At 55.2% G+C, this 17,500-nt stretch overlaps 1 non-coding gene across 1 annotated transcript in view; it reads left to right on the top strand.

Moving 5' to 3' along the window:
- Window positions 1–16,452: 16,452 nt before the first annotated feature.
- Window positions 16,453–17,500, top strand: part of LOC144418925 (small subunit ribosomal RNA) — a 1,810-nt gene continuing 762 nt past the window's right edge. The window contains exon 1 of the ribosomal RNA XR_013473742.1: window positions 16,453–17,500. This exon is cut by the window's right edge and continues 762 nt beyond it. This is a non-coding gene — a ribosomal RNA (small subunit ribosomal RNA).

Genomic DNA, 17,500 nt, shown 5'->3' on the forward strand with positions numbered 1-17,500 from the left:
GTCAGAGCGAAAGACAGTAATTTCGAATGAGCCATGAAAGAGCGGTGCGGGGCCGGTCGGAGCGCACCCTTTTTTCGGTGGCTGGCGGGCGAGAGAGTGCTGCGTCGCCGGCATCGGCGTCGAAAGAAGCCGAGCCGAAAAAAGTTAAAGTACAAACGTGCAAGCATACTAACCTAACCCTAGGTAAGGCATGTCAGAGCGAAAGACAGTAATTTCGAATGAGCCAAGAAAGGGCGGTGCGGGGCCGGTCGGAGCGCACCCTTTTCTCGGTGGCTGGCGGGCGAGAGAGTGCTGCGTCGCCGGCATCGGCGTCGAAAGAAGCCGAGCCGAAAAAAGTTAAAGTACAAACGTGCAAGCATACTAACCTAACCCTAGGTAAGGCATGTCAGAGCGGAAGACAGTAATTTCGAATGAGCCATGAAAGAGCGGTGCGGGGCCGGTCGGAGCGCACCCTTTTCTCGGTGGCTGGCGGGCGAGAGAGTGCTGCGTCGCCGGCATCGGCGTCGAAAGAAGCCGAGCCGAAAAAAGTTAAAGTACAAACGTGCAAGCATACTAACCTAACCCTAGGTAAGGCATGTCAGAGCGAAAGACAGTAATTTCGAATGAGCCAAGAAAGAGCGGTGCGGGGCCGGTCGGAGCGCACCCTTTTCTCGGTGGTTGGCGGGCGAGAAAGTGCTGCGTCGCCGGCATCGGCGTCGAAAGAAGCCGAGCCAAAAAAAGTTAAAGTACAAACGTGCAAGCATACTAACCTAACCCTAGGTAAGGCATGTCAGAGCGGAAGACAGTAATTTCGAATGAGCCATGAAAGAGCGGTGCGGGGCCGGTCGGAGCGCACCCTTTTCTCGGTGGCTGGCGGGCGAGAGAGTGCTGCGTCGCCGGCATCGGCGTCGAAAGAAGCCGAGCCGAAAAAAGTTAAAGTACAAACGTGCAAGCATACTAACCTAACCCTAGGTAAGGCATGTCAGAGCGAAAGACAGTAAACTCGAATGAGCCATGAAAGAGCGGTGCGGGGCCGGTCGGAGCGCACCCTTTTCTCGGTGGCTGGTGGGCGAGAGAGTGCTGCGTCGCCGGCATCGGCGTCGAAAGAAGCCGAGCCAAAAAAAGTTAAAGTACAAACGTGCAAGCATACTAACCTAACCCTAGGTAAGGCATGTCAGAGCGAAAGACAGTAATTTCGAATGAGCCATGAAAGAGCGGTGCGGGGCCGGTCGGAGCGCACCCTTTTCTCGGTGGCTGGCGGGCGAGAGAGTGCTGCGTCGCCGGCATCGGCGTCGAAAGAAGCCGAGCCGAAAAAAGTTAAAGTACAAACGTGCAAGCATACTAACCTAACCCTAGGTAAGGCATGTCAGAGCGAAAGACAGTAATTTCGAATGAGCCAAGAAAGAGCGGTGCGGGGCCGGTCGGAGCGCACCCTTTTCTCGGTGGCTGGCGGGCGAGAAAGTGCTGCGTCGCCGGCATCGGCGTCGAAAGAAGCCGAGCCAAAAAAAGTTAAAGTACAAACGTGCAAGCATACTAACCTAACCCTAGGTAAGGCATGTCAGAGCGGAAGACAGTAATTTCGAATGAGCCATGAAAGAGCGGTGCGGGGCCGGTCGGAGCGCACCCTTTTCTCGGTGGCTGGCGGGCGAGAGAGTGCTGCGTCGCCGGCATCGGCGTCGAAAGAAGCCGAGCCGAAAAAAGTTAAAGTACAAACGTGCAAGCATACTAACCTAACCCTAGGTAAGGCATGTCAGAGCGAAAGACAGTAAACTCGAATGAGCCATGAAAGAGCGGTGCGGGGCCGGTCGGAGCGCACCCTTTTCTCGGTGGCTGGTGGGCGAGAGAGTGCTGCGTCGCCGGCATCGGCGTCGAAAGAAGCCGAGCCAAAAAAAGTTAAAGTACAAACGTGCAAGCATACTAACCTAACCCTAGGTAAGGCATGTCAGAGCGAAAGACAGTAATTTCGAATGAGCCAAGAAAGAGCGGTGCGGGGCCGGTCGGAGCGCACCCTTTTCTCGGTGGCTGGCGGGCGAGAAAGTGCTGCGTCGCCGGCATCGGCGTCGAAAGAAGCCGAGCCGAAAAAAGTTAAAGTACAAACGTGCAAGCATACTAACCTAACCCTAGGTAAGGCATGTCAGAGCGAAAGACAGTAATTTCGAATGAGCCAAGAAAGAGCGGTGCGGGGCCGGTCGGAGCGCACCCTTTTCTCGGTGGCTGGCGGGCGAGAAAGTGCTGCGTCGCCGGCATCGGCGTCGAAAGAAGCCGAGCCGAAAAAAGTTAAAGTACAAACGTGCAAGCATACTAACCTAACCCTAGGTAAGGCATGTCAGAGCGAAAGACAGTAAACTCGAATGAGCCATGAAAGAGCGGTGCGGGGCCGGTCGGAGCGCACCCTTTTCTCGGTGGCTGGCGGGCGAGAGAGTGCTGCGTCGCCGGCATCGGCGTCGAAAGAAGCCGAGCCGAAAAAAGTTAAAGTACAAACGTGCAAGCATACTAACCTAACCCTAGGTAAGGCATGTCAGAGCGAAAGACAGTAATTTCGAATGAGCCAAGAAAGAGCGGTGCGGGGCCGGTCGGAGCGCACCCTTTTCTCGGTGGCTGGCGGGCGAGAGAGTGCTGCGTCGCCGGCATCGGCGTCGAAAGAAGCCGAGCCGAAAAAAGTTAAAGTACAAACGTGCAAGCATACTAACCTAACCCTAGGTAAGGCATGTCAGAGCGAAAGACAGTAAACTCGAATGAGCCATGAAAGAGCGGTGCGGGGCCGGTCGGAGCGCACCCTTTTCTCGGTGGCTGGTGGGCGAGAGAGTGCTGCGTCGCCGGCATCGGCGTCGAAAGAAGCCGAGCCAAAAAAAGTTAAAGTACAAACGTGCAAGCATACTAACCTAACCCTAGGTAAGGCATGTCAGAGCGAAAGACAGTAATTTCGAATGAGCCATGAAAGAGCGGTGCGGGGCCGGTCGGAGCGCACCCTTTTCTCGGTGGCTGGCGGGCGAGAGAGTGCTGCGTCGCCGGCATCGGCGTCGAAAGAAGCCGAGCCGAAAAAAGTTAAAGTACAAACGTGCAAGCATACTAACCTAACCCTAGGTAAGGCATGTCAGAGCGAAAGACAGTAATTTCGAATGAGCCAAGAAAGAGCGGTGCGGGGCCGGTCGGAGCGCACCCTTTTCTCGGTGGCTGGCGGGCGAGAAAGTGCTGCGTCGCCGGCATCGGCGTCGAAAGAAGCCGAGCCAAAAAAAGTTAAAGTACAAACGTGCAAGCATACTAACCTAACCCTAGGTAAGGCATGTCAGAGCGAAAGACAGTAATTTCGAATGAGCCATGAAAGAGCGGTGCGGGGCCGGTCGGAGCGCACCCTTTTCTCGGTGGCTGGCGGGCGAGAGAGTGCTGCGTCGCCGGCATCGGCGTCGAAAGAAGCCGAGCCAAAAAAAGTTAAAGTACAAACGTGCAAGCATACTAACCTAACCCTAGGTAAGGCATGTCAGAGCGAAAGACAGTAATTTCGAATGAGCCAAGAAAGAGCGGTGCGGGGCCGGTCGGAGCGCACCCTTTTCTCGGTGGCTGGCGGGCGAGAAAGTGCTGCGTCGCCGGCATCGGCGTCGAAAGAAGCCGAGCCAAAAAAAGTTAAAGTACAAACGTGCAAGCATACTAACCTAACCCTAGGTAAGGCATGTCAGAGCGGAAGACAGTAATTTCGAATGAGCCATGAAAGAGCGGTGCGGGGCCGGTCGGAGCGCACCCTTTTCTCGGTGGCTGGCGGGCGAGAGAGTGCTGCGTCGCCGGCATCGGCGTCGAAAGAAGCCGAGCCGAAAAAAGTTAAAGTACAAACGTGCAAGCATACTAACCTAACCCTAGGTAAGGCATGTCAGAGCGAAAGACAGTAAACTCGAATGAGCCATGAAAGAGCGGTGCGGGGCCGGTCGGAGCGCACCCTTTTCTCGGTGGCTGGTGGGCGAGAGAGTGCTGCGTCGCCGGCATCGGCGTCGAAAGAAGCCGAGCCAAAAAAAGTTAAAGTACAAACGTGCAAGCATACTAACCTAACCCTAGGTAAGGCATGTCAGAGCGAAAGACAGTAATTTCGAATGAGCCAAGAAAGAGCGGTGCGGGGCCGGTCGGAGCGCACCCTTTTCTCGGTGGCTGGCGGGCGAGAAAGTGCTGCGTCGCCGGCATCGGCGTCGAAAGAAGCCGAGCCGAAAAAAGTTAAAGTACAAACGTGCAAGCATACTAACCTAACCCTAGGTAAGGCATGTCAGAGCGAAAGACAGTAATTTCGAATGAGCCAAGAAAGAGCGGTGCGGGGCCGGTCGGAGCGCACCCTTTTCTCGGTGGCTGGCGGGCGAGAAAGTGCTGCGTCGCCGGCATCGGCGTCGAAAGAAGCCGAGCCGAAAAAAGTTAAAGTACAAACGTGCAAGCATACTAACCTAACCCTAGGTAAGGCATGTCAGAGCGAAAGACAGTAAACTCGAATGAGCCATGAAAGAGCGGTGCGGGGCCGGTCGGAGCGCACCCTTTTCTCGGTGGCTGGCGGGCGAGAGAGTGCTGCGTCGCCGGCATCGGCGTCGAAAGAAGCCGAGCCGAAAAAAGTTAAAGTACAAACGTGCAAGCATACTAACCTAACCCTAGGTAAGGCATGTCAGAGCGAAAGACAGTAATTTCGAATGAGCCAAGAAAGAGCGGTGCGGGGCCGGTCGGAGCGCACCCTTTTCTCGGTGGCTGGCGGGCGAGAGAGTGCTGCGTCGCCGGCATCGGCGTCGAAAGAAGCCGAGCCGAAAAAAGTTAAAGTACAAACGTGCAAGCATACTAACCTAACCCTAGGTAAGGCATGTCAGAGCGAAAGACAGTAAACTCTAATGAGCCATGAAAGAGCGGTGCGGGGCCGGTCGGAGCGCACCCTTTTCTCGGTGGCTGGTGGGCGAGAGAGTGCTGCGTCGCCGGCATCGGCGTCGAAAGAAGCCGAGCCAAAAAAAGTTAAAGTACAAACGTGCAAGCATACTAACCTAACCCTAGGTAAGGCATGTCAGAGCGAAAGACAGTAATTTCGAATGAGCCATGAAAGAGCGGTGCGGGGCCGGTCGGAGCGCACCCTTTTCTCGGTGGCTGGCGGGCGAGAGAGTGCTGCGTCGCCGGCATCGGCGTCGAAAGAAGCCGAGCCGAAAAAAGTTAAAGTACAAACGTGCAAGCATACTAACCTAACCCTAGGTAAGGCATGTCAGAGCGAAAGACAGTAATTTCGAATGAGCCAAGAAAGAGCGGTGCGGGGCCGGTCGGAGCGCACCCTTTTCTCGGTGGCTGGCGGGCGAGAAAGTGCTGCGTCGCCGGCATCGGCGTCGAAAGAAGCCGAGCCAAAAAAAGTTAAAGTACAAACGTGCAAGCATACTAACCTAACCCTAGGTAAGGCATGTCAGAGCGAAAGACAGTAATTTCGAATGAGCCATGAAAGAGCGGTGCGGGGCCGGTCGGAGCGCACCCTTTTCTCGGTGGCTGGCGGGCGAGAAAGTGCTGCGTCGCCGGCATCGGCGTCGAAAGAAGCCGAGCCAAAAAAAGTTAAAGTACAAACGTGCAAGCATACTAACCTAACCCTAGGTAAGGCATGTCAGAGCGGAAGACAGTAATTTCGAATGAGCCATGAAAGAGCGGTGCGGGGCCGGTCGGAGCGCACCCTTTTCTCGGTGGCTGGCGGGCGAGAGAGTGCTGCGTCGCCGGCATCGGCGTCGAAAGAAGCCGAGCCGAAAAAAGTTAAAGTACAAACGTGCAAGCATACTAACCTAACCCTAGGTAAGGCATGTCAGAGCGAAAGACAGTAATTTCGAATGAGCCAAGAAAGAGCGGTGCGGGGCCGGTCGGAGCGCACCCTTTTCTCGGTGGTTGGCGGGCGAGAAAGTGCTGCGTCGCCGGCATCGGCGTCGAAAGAAGCCGAGCCAAAAAAAGTTAAAGTACAAACGTGCAAGCATACTAACCTAACCCTAGGTAAGGCATGTCAGAGCGGAAGACAGTAATTTCGAATGAGCCATGAAAGAGCGGTGCGGGGCCGGTCGGAGCGCACCCTTTTCTCGGTGGCTGGCGGGCGAGAGAGTGCTGCGTCGCCGGCATCGGCGTCGAAAGAAGCCGAGCCGAAAAAAGTTAAAGTACAAACGTGCAAGCATACTAACCTAACCCTAGGTAAGGCATGTCAGAGCGAAAGACAGTAATTTCGAATGAGCCAAGAAAGAGCGGTGCGGGGCCGGTCGGAGCGCACCCTTTTCTCGGTGGCTGGCGGGCGAGAAAGTGCTGCGTCGCCGGCATCGGCGTCGAAAGAAGCCGAGCCAAAAAAAGTTAAAGTACAAACGTGCAAGCATACTAACCTAACCCTAGGTAAGGCATGTCAGAGCGAAAGACAGTAATTTCGAATGAGCCATGAAAGAGCGGTGCGGGGCCGGTCGGAGCGCACCCTTTTCTCGGTGGCTGGCGGGCGAGAGAGTGCTGCGTCGCCGGCATCGGCGTCGAAAGAAGCCGAGCCAAAAAAAGTTAAAGTACAAACGTGCAAGCATACTAACCTAACCCTAGGTAAGGCATGTCAGAGCGAAAGACAGTAATTTCGAATGAGCCAAGAAAGAGCGGTGCGGGGCCGGTCGGAGCGCACCCTTTTCTCGGTGGCTGGCGGGCGAGAGAGTGCTGCGTCGCCGGCATCGGCGTCGAAAGAAGCCGAGCCGAAAAAAGTTAAAGTACAAACGTGCAAGCATACTAACCTAACCCTAGGTAAGGCATGTCAGAGCGAAAGACAGTAATTTCGAATGAGCCAAGAAAGAGCGGTGCGGGGCCGGTCGGAGCGCACCCTTTTCTCGGTGGCTGGCGGGCGAGAAAGTGCTGCGTCGCCGGCATCGGCGTCGAAAGAAGCCGAGCCGAAAAAAGTTAAAGTACAAACGTGCAAGCATACTAACCTAACCCTAGGTAAGGCATGTCAGAGCGAAAGACAGTAAACTCGAATGAGCCATGAAAGAGCGGTGCGGGGCCGGTCGGAGCGCACCCTTTTCTCGGTGGCTGGCGGGCGAGAGAGTGCTGCGTCGCCGGCATCGGCGTCGAAAGAAGCCGAGCCGAAAAAAGTTAAAGTACAAACGTGCAAGCATACTAACCTAACCCTAGGTAAGGCATGTCAGAGCGAAAGACAGTAATTTCGAATGAGCCAAGAAAGAGCGGTGCGGGGCCGGTCGGAGCGCACCCTTTTCTCGGTGGCTGGCGGGCGAGAGAGTGCTGCGTCGCCGGCATCGGCGTCGAAAGAAGCCGAGCCGAAAAAAGTTAAAGTACAAACGTGCAAGCATACTAACCTAACCCTAGGTAAGGCATGTCAGAGCGAAAGACAGTAAACTCGAATGAGCCATGAAAGAGCGGTGCGGGGCCGGTCGGAGCGCACCCTTTTCTCGGTGGCTGGTGGGCGAGAGAGTGCTGCGTCGCCGGCATCGGCGTCGAAAGAAGCCGAGCCAAAAAAAGTTAAAGTACAAACGTGCAAGCATACTAACCTAACCCTAGGTAAGGCATGTCAGAGCGAAAGACAGTAATTTCGAATGAGCCATGAAAGAGCGGTGCGGGGCCGGTCGGAGCGCACCCTTTTCTCGGTGGCTGGCGGGCGAGAGAGTGCTGCGTCGCCGGCATCGGCGTCGAAAGAAGCCGAGCCGAAAAAAGTTAAAGTACAAACGTGCAAGCATACTAACCTAACCCTAGGTAAGGCATGTCAGAGCGAAAGACAGTAATTTCGAATGAGCCAAGAAAGAGCGGTGCGGGGCCGGTCGGAGCGCACCCTTTTCTCGGTGGCTGGCGGGCGAGAAAGTGCTGCGTCGCCGGCATCGGCGTCGAAAGAAGCCGAGCCAAAAAAAGTTAAAGTACAAACGTGCAAGCATACTAACCTAACCCTAGGTAAGGCATGTCAGAGCGGAAGACAGTAATTTCGAATGAGCCATGAAAGAGCGGTGCGGGGCCGGTCGGAGCGCACCCTTTTCTCGGTGGCTGGCGGGCGAGAGAGTGCTGCGTCGCCGGCATCGGCGTCGAAAGAAGCCGAGCCGAAAAAAGTTAAAGTACAAACGTGCAAGCATACTAACCTAACCCTAGGTAAGGCATGTCAGAGCGAAAGACAGTAATTTCGAATGAGCCAAGAAAGAGCGGTGCGGGGCCGGTCGGAGCGCACCCTTTTCTCGGTGGTTGGCGGGCGAGAAAGTGCTGCGTCGCCGGCATCGGCGTCGAAAGAAGCCGAGCCAAAAAAAGTTAAAGTACAAACGTGCAAGCATACTAACCTAACCCTAGGTAAGGCATGTCAGAGCGGAAGACAGTAATTTCGAATGAGCCATGAAAGAGCGGTGCGGGGCCGGTCGGAGCGCACCCTTTTCTCGGTGGCTGGCGGGCGAGAGAGTGCTGCGTCGCCGGCATCGGCGTCGAAAGAAGCCGAGCCGAAAAAAGTTAAAGTACAAACGTGCAAGCATACTAACCTAACCCTAGGTAAGGCATGTCAGAGCGAAAGACAGTAAACTCGAATGAGCCATGAAAGAGCGGTGCGGGGCCGGTCGGAGCGCACCCTTTTCTCGGTGGCTGGTGGGCGAGAGAGTGCTGCGTCGCCGGCATCGGCGTCGAAAGAAGCCGAGCCAAAAAAAGTTAAAGTACAAACGTGCAAGCATACTAACCTAACCCTAGGTAAGGCATGTCAGAGCGAAAGACAGTAATTTCGAATGAGCCAAGAAAGAGCGGTGCGGGGCCGGTCGGAGCGCACCCTTTTCTCGGTGGCTGGCGGGCGAGAAAGTGCTGCGTCGCCGGCATCGGCGTCGAAAGAAGCCGAGCCGAAAAAAGTTAAAGTACAAACGTGCAAGCATACTAACCTAACCCTAGGTAAGGCATGTCAGAGCGAAAGACAGTAAACTCGAATGAGCCATGAAAGAGCGGTGCGGGGCCGGTCGGAGCGCACCCTTTTCTCGGTGGCTGGCGGGCGAGAGAGTGCTGCGTCGCCGGCATCGGCGTCGAAAGAAGCCGAGCCGAAAAAAGTTAAAGTACAAACGTGCAAGCATACTAACCTAACCCTAGGTAAGGCATGTCAGAGCGAAAGACAGTAATTTCGAATGAGCCAAGAAAGAGCGGTGCGGGGCCGGTCGGAGCGCACCCTTTTCTCGGTGGCTGGCGGGCGAGAGAGTGCTGCGTCGCCGGCATCGGCGTCGAAAGAAGCCGAGCCGAAAAAAGTTAAAGTACAAACGTGCAAGCATACTAACCTAACCCTAGGTAAGGCATGTCAGAGCGAAAGACAGTAAACTCGAATGAGCCATGAAAGAGCGGTGCGGGGCCGGTCGGAGCGCACCCTTTTCTCGGTGGCTGGTGGGCGAGAGAGTGCTGCGTCGCCGGCATCGGCGTCGAAAGAAGCCGAGCCAAAAAAAGTTAAAGTACAAACGTGCAAGCATACTAACCTAACCCTAGGTAAGGCATGTCAGAGCGAAAGACAGTAATTTCGAATGAGCCATGAAAGAGCGGTGCGGGGCCGGTCGGAGCGCACCCTTTTCTCGGTGGCTGGCGGGCGAGAGAGTGCTGCGTCGCCGGCATCGGCGTCGAAAGAAGCCGAGCCGAAAAAAGTTAAAGTACAAACGTGCAAGCATACTAACCTAACCCTAGGTAAGGCATGTCAGAGCGAAAGACAGTAATTTCGAATGAGCCAAGAAAGAGCGGTGCGGGGCCGGTCGGAGCGCACCCTTTTCTCGGTGGCTGGCGGGCGAGAAAGTGCTGCGTCGCCGGCATCGGCGTCGAAAGAAGCCGAGCCAAAAAAAGTTAAAGTACAAACGTGCAAGCATACTAACCTAACCCTAGGTAAGGCATGTCAGAGCGGAAGACAGTAATTTCGAATGAGCCATGAAAGAGCGGTGCGGGGCCGGTCGGAGCGCACCCTTTTCTCGGTGGCTGGCGGGCGAGAGAGTGCTGCGTCGCCGGCATCGGCGTCGAAAGAAGCCGAGCCGAAAAAAGTTAAAGTACAAACGTGCAAGCATACTAACCTAACCCTAGGTAAGGCATGTCAGAGCGAAAGACAGTAATTTCGAATGAGCCAAGAAAGAGCGGTGCGGGGCCGGTCGGAGCGCACCCTTTTCTCGGTGGTTGGTGGGCGAGAAAGTGCTGCGTCGCCGGCATCGGCGTCGAAAGAAGCCGAGCCAAAAAAAGTTAAAGTACAAACGTGCAAGCATACTAACCTAACCCTAGGTAAGGCATGTCAGAGCGGAAGACAGTAATTTCGAATGAGCCATGAAAGAGCGGTGCGGGGCCGGTCGGAGCGCACCCTTTTCTCGGTGGCTGGCGGGCGAGAGAGTGCTGCGTCGCCGGCATCGGCGTCGAAAGAAGCCGAGCCGAAAAAAGTTAAAGTACAAACGTGCAAGCATACTAACCTAACCCTAGGTAAGGCATGTCAGAGCGAAAGACAGTAAACTCGAATGAGCCATGAAAGAGCGGTGCGGGGCCGGTCGGAGCGCACCCTTTTCTCGGTGGCTGGTGGGCGAGAGAGTGCTGCGTCGCCGGCATCGGCGTCGAAAGAAGCCGAGCCAAAAAAAGTTAAAGTACAAACGTGCAAGCATACTAACCTAACCCTAGGTAAGGCATGTCAGAGCGAAAGACAGTAATTTCGAATGAGCCAAGAAAGAGCGGTGCGGGGCCGGTCGGAGCGCACCCTTTTCTCGGTGGCTGGCGGGCGAGAAAGTGCTGCGTCGCCGGCATCGGCGTCGAAAGAAGCCGAGCCGAAAAAAGTTAAAGTACAAACGTGCAAGCATACTAACCTAACCCTAGGTAAGGCATGTCAGAGCGAAAGACAGTAAACTCGAATGAGCCATGAAAGAGCGGTGCGGGGCCGGTCGGAGCGCACCCTTTTCTCGGTGGCTGGCGGGCGAGAGAGTGCTGCGTCGCCGGCATCGGCGTCGAAAGAAGCCGAGCCGAAAAAAGTTAAAGTACAAACGTGCAAGCATACTAACCTAACCCTAGGTAAGGCATGTCAGAGCGAAAGACAGTAATTTCGAATGAGCCAAGAAAGAGCGGTGCGGGGCCGGTCGGAGCGCACCCTTTTCTCGGTGGCTGGCGGGCGAGAGAGTGCTGCGTCGCCGGCATCGGCGTCGAAAGAAGCCGAGCCGAAAAAAGTTAAAGTACAAACGTGCAAGCATACTAACCTAACCCTAGGTAAGGCATGTCAGAGCGAAAGACAGTAAACTCGAATGAGCCATGAAAGAGCGGTGCGGGGCCGGTCGGAGCGCACCCTTTTCTCGGTGGCTGGTGGGCGAGAGAGTGCTGCGTCGCCGGCATCGGCGTCGAAAGAAGCCGAGCCAAAAAAAGTTAAAGTACAAACGTGCAAGCATACTAACCTAACCCTAGGTAAGGCATGTCAGAGCGAAAGACAGTAATTTCGAATGAGCCATGAAAGAGCGGTGCGGGGCCGGTCGGAGCGCACCCTTTTCTCGGTGGCTGGCGGGCGAGAGAGTGCTGCGTCGCCGGCATCGGCGTCGAAAGAAGCCGAGCCGAAAAAAGTTAAAGTACAAACGTGCAAGCATACTAACCTAACCCTAGGTAAGGCATGTCAGAGCGAAAGACAGTAATTTCGAATGAGCCAAGAAAGAGCGGTGCGGGGCCGGTCGGAGCGCACCCTTTTCTCGGTGGCTGGCGGGCGAGAAAGTGCTGCGTCGCCGGCATCGGCGTCGAAAGAAGCCGAGCCAAAAAAAGTTAAAGTACAAACGTGCAAGCATACTAACCTAACCCTAGGTAAGGCATGTCAGAGCGGAAGACAGTAATTTCGAATGAGCCATGAAAGAGCGGTGCGGGGCCGGTCGGAGCGCACCCTTTTCTCGGTGGCTGGCGGGCGAGAGAGTGCTGCGTCGCCGGCATCGGCGTCGAAAGAAGCCGAGCCGAAAAAAGTTAAAGTACAAACGTGCAAGCATACTAACCTAACCCTAGGTAAGGCATGTCAGAGCGAAAGACAGTAATTTCGAATGAGCCAAGAAAGAGCGGTGCGGGGCCGGTCGGAGCGCACCCTTTTCTCGGTGGTTGGCGGGCGAGAAAGTGCTGCGTCGCCGGCATCGGCGTCGAAAGAAGCCGAGCCAAAAAAAGTTAAAGTACAAACGTGCAAGCATACTAACCTAACCCTAGGTAAGGCATGTCAGAGCGGAAGACAGTAATTTCGAATGAGCCATGAAAGAGCGGTGCGGGGCCGGTCGGAGCGCACCCTTTTCTCGGTGGCTGGCGGGCGAGAGAGTGCTGCGTCGCCGGCATCGGCGTCGAAAGAAGCCGAGCCGAAAAAAGTTAAAGTACAAACGTGCAAGCATACTAACCTAACCCTAGGTAAGGCATGTCAGAGCGAAAGACAGTAAACTCGAATGAGCCATGAAAGAGCGGTGCGGGGCCGGTCGGAGCGCACCCTTTTCTCGGTGGCTGGTGGGCGAGAGAGTGCTGCGTCGCCGGCATCGGCGTCGAAAGAAGCCGAGCCAAAAAAAGTTAAAGTACAAACGTGCAAGCATACTAACCTAACCCTAGGTAAGGCATGTCAGAGCGAAAGACAGTAATTTCGAATGAGCCAAGAAAGAGCGGTGCGGGGCCGGTCGGAGCGCACCCTTTTCTCGGTGGCTGGCGGGCGAGAAAGTGCTGCGTCGCCGGCATCGGCGTCGAAAGAAGCCGAGCCGAAAAAAGTTAAAGTACAAACGTGCAAGCATACTAACCTAACCCTAGGTAAGGCATGTCAGAGCGAAAGACAGTAAACTCGAATGAGCCATGAAAGAGCGGTGCGGGGCCGGTCGGAGCGCACCCTTTTCTCGGTGGCTGGCGGGCGAGAGAGTGCTGCGTCGCCGGCATCGGCGTCGAAAGAAGCCGAGCCGAAAAAAGTTAAAGTACAAACGTGCAAGCATACTAACCTAACCCTAGGTAAGGCATGTCAGAGCGAAAGACAGTAATTTCGAATGAGCCAAGAAAGAGCGGTGCGGGGCCGGTCGGAGCGCACCCTTTTCTCGGTGGCTGGCGGGCGAGAGAGTGCTGCGTCGCCGGCATCGGCGTCGAAAGAAGCCGAGCCGAAAAAAGTTAAAGTACAAACGTGCAAGCATACTAACCTAACCCTAGGTAAGGCATGTCAGAGCGAAAGACAGTAAACTCGAATGAGCCATGAAAGAGCGGTGCGGGGCCGGTCGGAGCGCACCCTTTTCTCGGTGGCTGGTGGGCGAGAGAGTGCTGCGTCGCCGGCATCGGCGTCGAAAGAAGCCGAGCCAAAAAAAGTTAAAGTACAAACGTGCAAGCATACTAACCTAACCCTAGGTAAGGCATGTCAGAGCGAAAGACAGTAATTTCGAATGAGCCATGAAAGAGCGGTGCGGGGCCGGTCGGAGCGCACCCTTTTCTCGGTGGCTGGCGGGCGAGAGAGTGCTGCGTCGCCGGCATCGGCGTCGAAAGAAGCCGAGCCAAAAAAAGTTAAAGTACAAACGTGCAAGCATACTAACCTAACCCTAGGTAAGGCATGTCAGAGCGAAAGACAGTAATTTCGAATGAGCCAAGAAAGAGCGGTGCGGGGCCGGTCGGAGCGCACCCTTTTCTCGGTGGCTGGCGGGCGAGAGAGTGCTGCGTCGCCGGCATCGGCGTCGAAAGAAGCCGAGCCGAAAAAAGTTAAAGTACAAACGTGCAAGCATACTAACCTAACCCTAGGTAACGCATGTCAGAGCGAAAGACAGTAATTTCGAATGAGCCAAGAAAGAGCGGTGCGGGGCCGGTCGGAGCGCACCCTTTTCTCGGTGGCTGGCGGGCGAGAAAGTGCTGCGTCGCCGGCATCGGCGTCGAAAGAAGCCGAGCCAAAAAAAGTTAAAGTACAAACGTGCAAGCATACTAACCTAACCCTAGGTAAGGCATGTCAGAGCGGAAGACAGTAATTTCGAATGAGCCATGAAAGAGCGGTGCGGGGCCGGTCGGAGCGCACCCTTTTCTCGGTGGCTGGCGGGCGAGAGAGTGCTGCGTCGCCGGCATCGGCGTCGAAAGAAGCCGAGCCGAAAAAAGTTAAAGTACAAACGTGCAAGCATACTAACCTAACCCTAGGTAAGGCATGTCAGAGCGAAAGACAGTAATTTCGAATGAGCCAAGAAAGAGCGGTGCGGGGCCGGTCGGAGCGCACCCTTTTCTCGGTGGTTGGCGGGCGAGAAAGTGCTGCGTCGCCGGCATCGGCGTCGAAAGAAGCCGAGCCAAAAAAAGTTAAAGTACAAACGTGCAAGCATACTAACCTAACCCTAGGTAAGGCATGTCAGAGCGGAAGACAGTAATTTCGAATGAGCCATGAAAGAGCGGTGCGGGGCCGGTCGGAGCGCACCCTTTTCTCGGTGGCTGGCGGGCGAGAGAGTGCTGCGTCGCCGGCATCGGCGTCGAAAGAAGCCGAGCCGAAAAAAGTTAAAGTACAAACGTGCAAGCATACTAACCTAACCCTAGGTAAGGCATGTCAGAGCGAAAGACAGTAAACTCGAATGAGCCATGAAAGAGCGGTGCGGGGCCGGTCGGAGCGCACCCTTTTCTCGGTGGCTGGTGGGCGAGAGAGTGCTGCGTCGCCGGCATCGGCGTCGAAAGAAGCCGAGCCAAAAAAAGTTAAAGTACAAACGTGCAAGCATACTAACCTAACCCTAGGTAAGGCATGTCAGAGCGAAAGACAGTAATTTCGAATGAGCCAAGAAAGAGCGGTGCGGGGCCGGTCGGAGCGCACCCTTTTCTCGGTGGCTGGCGGGCGAGAAAGTGCTGCGTCGCCGGCATCGGCGTCGAAAGAAGCCGAGCCGAAAAAAGTTAAAGTACAAACGTGCAAGCATACTAACCTAACCCTAGGTAAGGCATGTCAGAGCGAAAGACAGTAAACTCGAATGAGCCATGAAAGAGCGGTGCGGGGCCGGTCGGAGCGCACCCTTTTCTCGGTGGCTGGCGGGCGAGAGAGTGCTGCGTCGCCGGCATCGGCGTCGAAAGAAGCCGAGCCGAAAAAAGTTAAAGTACAAACGTGCAAGCATACTAACCTAACCCTAGGTAAGGCATGTCAGAGCGAAAGACAGTAATTTCGAATGAGCCAAGAAAGAGCGGTGCGGGGCCGGTCGGAGCGCACCCTTTTCTCGGTGGCTGGCGGGCGAGAGAGTGCTGCGTCGCCGGCATCGGCGTCGAAAGAAGCCGAGCCGAAAAAAGTTAAAGTACAAACGTGCAAGCATACTAACCTAACCCTAGGTAAGGCATGTCAGAGCGAAAGACAGTAAACTCGAATGAGCCATGAAAGAGCGGTGCGGGGCCGGTCGGAGCGCACCCTTTTCTCGGTGGCTGGTGGGCGAGAGAGTGCTGCGTCGCCGGCATCGGCGTCGAAAGAAGCCGAGCCAAAAAAAGTTAAAGTACAAACGTGCAAGCATACTAACCTAACCCTAGGTAAGGCATGTCAGAGCGAAAGACAGTAATTTCGAATGAGCCATGAAAGAGCGGTGCGGGGCCGGTCGGAGCGCACCCTTTTCTCGGTGGCTGGCGGGCGAGAGAGTGCTGCGTCGCCGGCATCGGCGTCGAAAGAAGCCGAGCCGAAAAAAGTTAAAGTACAAACGTGCAAGCATACTAACCTAACCCTAGGTAAGGCATGTCAGAGCGAAAGACAGTAATTTCGAATGAGCCAAGAAAGAGCGGTGCGGGGCCGGTCGGAGCGCACCCTTTTCTCGGTGGCTGGCGGGCGAGAAAGTGCTGCGTCGCCGGCATCGGCGTCGAAAGAAGCCGAGCCAAAAAAAGTTAAAGTACAAACGTGCAAGCATACTAACCTAACCCTAGGTAAGGCATGTCAGAGCGAAAGACAGTAATTTCGAATGAGCCATGAAAGAGCGGTGCGGGGCCGGTCGGAGCGCACCCTTTTCTCGGTGGCTGGCGGGCGAGAGAGTGCTGCGTCGCCGGCATCGGCGTCGAAAGAAGCCGAGCCAAAAAAAGTTAAAGTACAAACGTGCAAGCATACTAACCTAACCCTAGGTAAGGCATGTCAGAGCGAAAGACAGTAATTTCGAATGAGCCAAGAAAGAGCGGTGCGGGGCCGGTCGGAGCGCACCCTTTTCTCGGTGGCTGGCGGGCGAGAGAGTGCTGCGTCGCCGGCATCGGCGTCGAAAGAAGCCGAGCCGAAAAAAGTTAAAGTACAAACGCGATGCTAATGAGCGAGCCGTTGTCTCGACTAATATGTAGGGGGCGTTCGATCGAGCGTCTGGCTTGAGCGCTTGTCGGCCTAGCAGAACGGTCGCATTGTTATGCCCGGGTTTTAGGCACCGCTGCAGGCGGCCGGCAGAGCTCTTGTTTGTGCGAAACTGAATGGATCGAGCCCGAGAGAGGGCGAGCAAAGAAAAAACGCAAATCGCTCCGCCTGGCACTGCCGGCGAGAGCGTGGACGTCGCGGCCAGCGACTGTCGAAGCTGAGTACGGCCGCAGGCGATTGCCTCGGTCTTAAACGAATGCGACGAGCACGCGCCGGGCGGCCCAGCAAGGGCCGAGCGCAGCTGTCGCAGCTATCTGGTTGATCCTGCCAGTAGTGATATGCTTGTCTCAAAGATTAAGCCATGCAGGTGCAAGTACGAGTTCTCGTAAAGCGAAACTGCGAATGGCTCATTAAATCAGTCTTGGTTTATTTGGTCTCGTAAGCGAAGTGGATAACTGTGGTAATTCTAGAGCTAATACATGCATTAAGCGCCGACTTCGGGAGGCGCGCTTTTATCAGATCAAAACCGACCGGGTTCGTCCTGTGACGTTTGATGACTCTGGATAACCACGCGGATCGTACGGTCTCTGCACCGACGACGTATCATTCAAGTGTCTGCCCTATCAACTGTCGAAGGTACGCTACGTGCCTACCTTTGTGATAACGGGTAACGGGGAATCAGGGTTCGATTCCGGAGAGGGAGCCTGAGAAACGGCTACCACATCCAAGGAAGGCAGCAGGCGCGCAAATTACCCATTCCCGACACGGGGAGGTAGTGACGAAAAATAACAATACAGGACTCTAACGAGGCCCTGTAATTGGAATGAGTACATCCTAAAACTCTTAACGAGTATCCATTGGAGGGCAAGTCTGGTGCCAGCAGCCGCGGTAATTCCAGCTCCAACAGTGTATGCTAAAGTTGTTGCGGTTGAAAAGCTCGTAGTTGGATTTTGGGCGAGCGCCGCCGGTCCGTCGCAAGGCGTGTCACTGGTTGCGTTCGCCTCACCTTCGGTTCTCCGTCGGTGCTCTTGACTGAGTGTCGGCGGTGGCCGATAAGTTTACTTTGAAAAAATTAGAGTGTTCAAAGCAGGCTGTTCGCCTGCATAGTGTTGCATGGAATAATGGAATAGGACCTCGGTTCTATTTTGTTGGTTTTCGGAGCACGAGGTAATGATTAAGAGGGACAGACGGGGGCGTCCGTACTCTGCCGTTAGAGGTGAAATTCTTGGATCGGCGGAAGACGAACTACTGCGAAAGCATTCGCCAAGAATGTTTTCTTTAATCAAGAGCGAAAGTCAGAGGTTCGAAGACGATCAGATACCGTCCTAGTTCTGACTATAAACGATGCCAACTAGCGAT

Source organism: Styela clava, unplaced genomic scaffold, assembly GCF_964204865.1.
Source record: "Styela clava unplaced genomic scaffold, kaStyClav1.hap1.2 HAP1_SCAFFOLD_68, whole genome shotgun sequence".
Taxonomy (NCBI): domain Eukaryota; kingdom Metazoa; phylum Chordata; class Ascidiacea; order Stolidobranchia; family Styelidae; genus Styela; species Styela clava.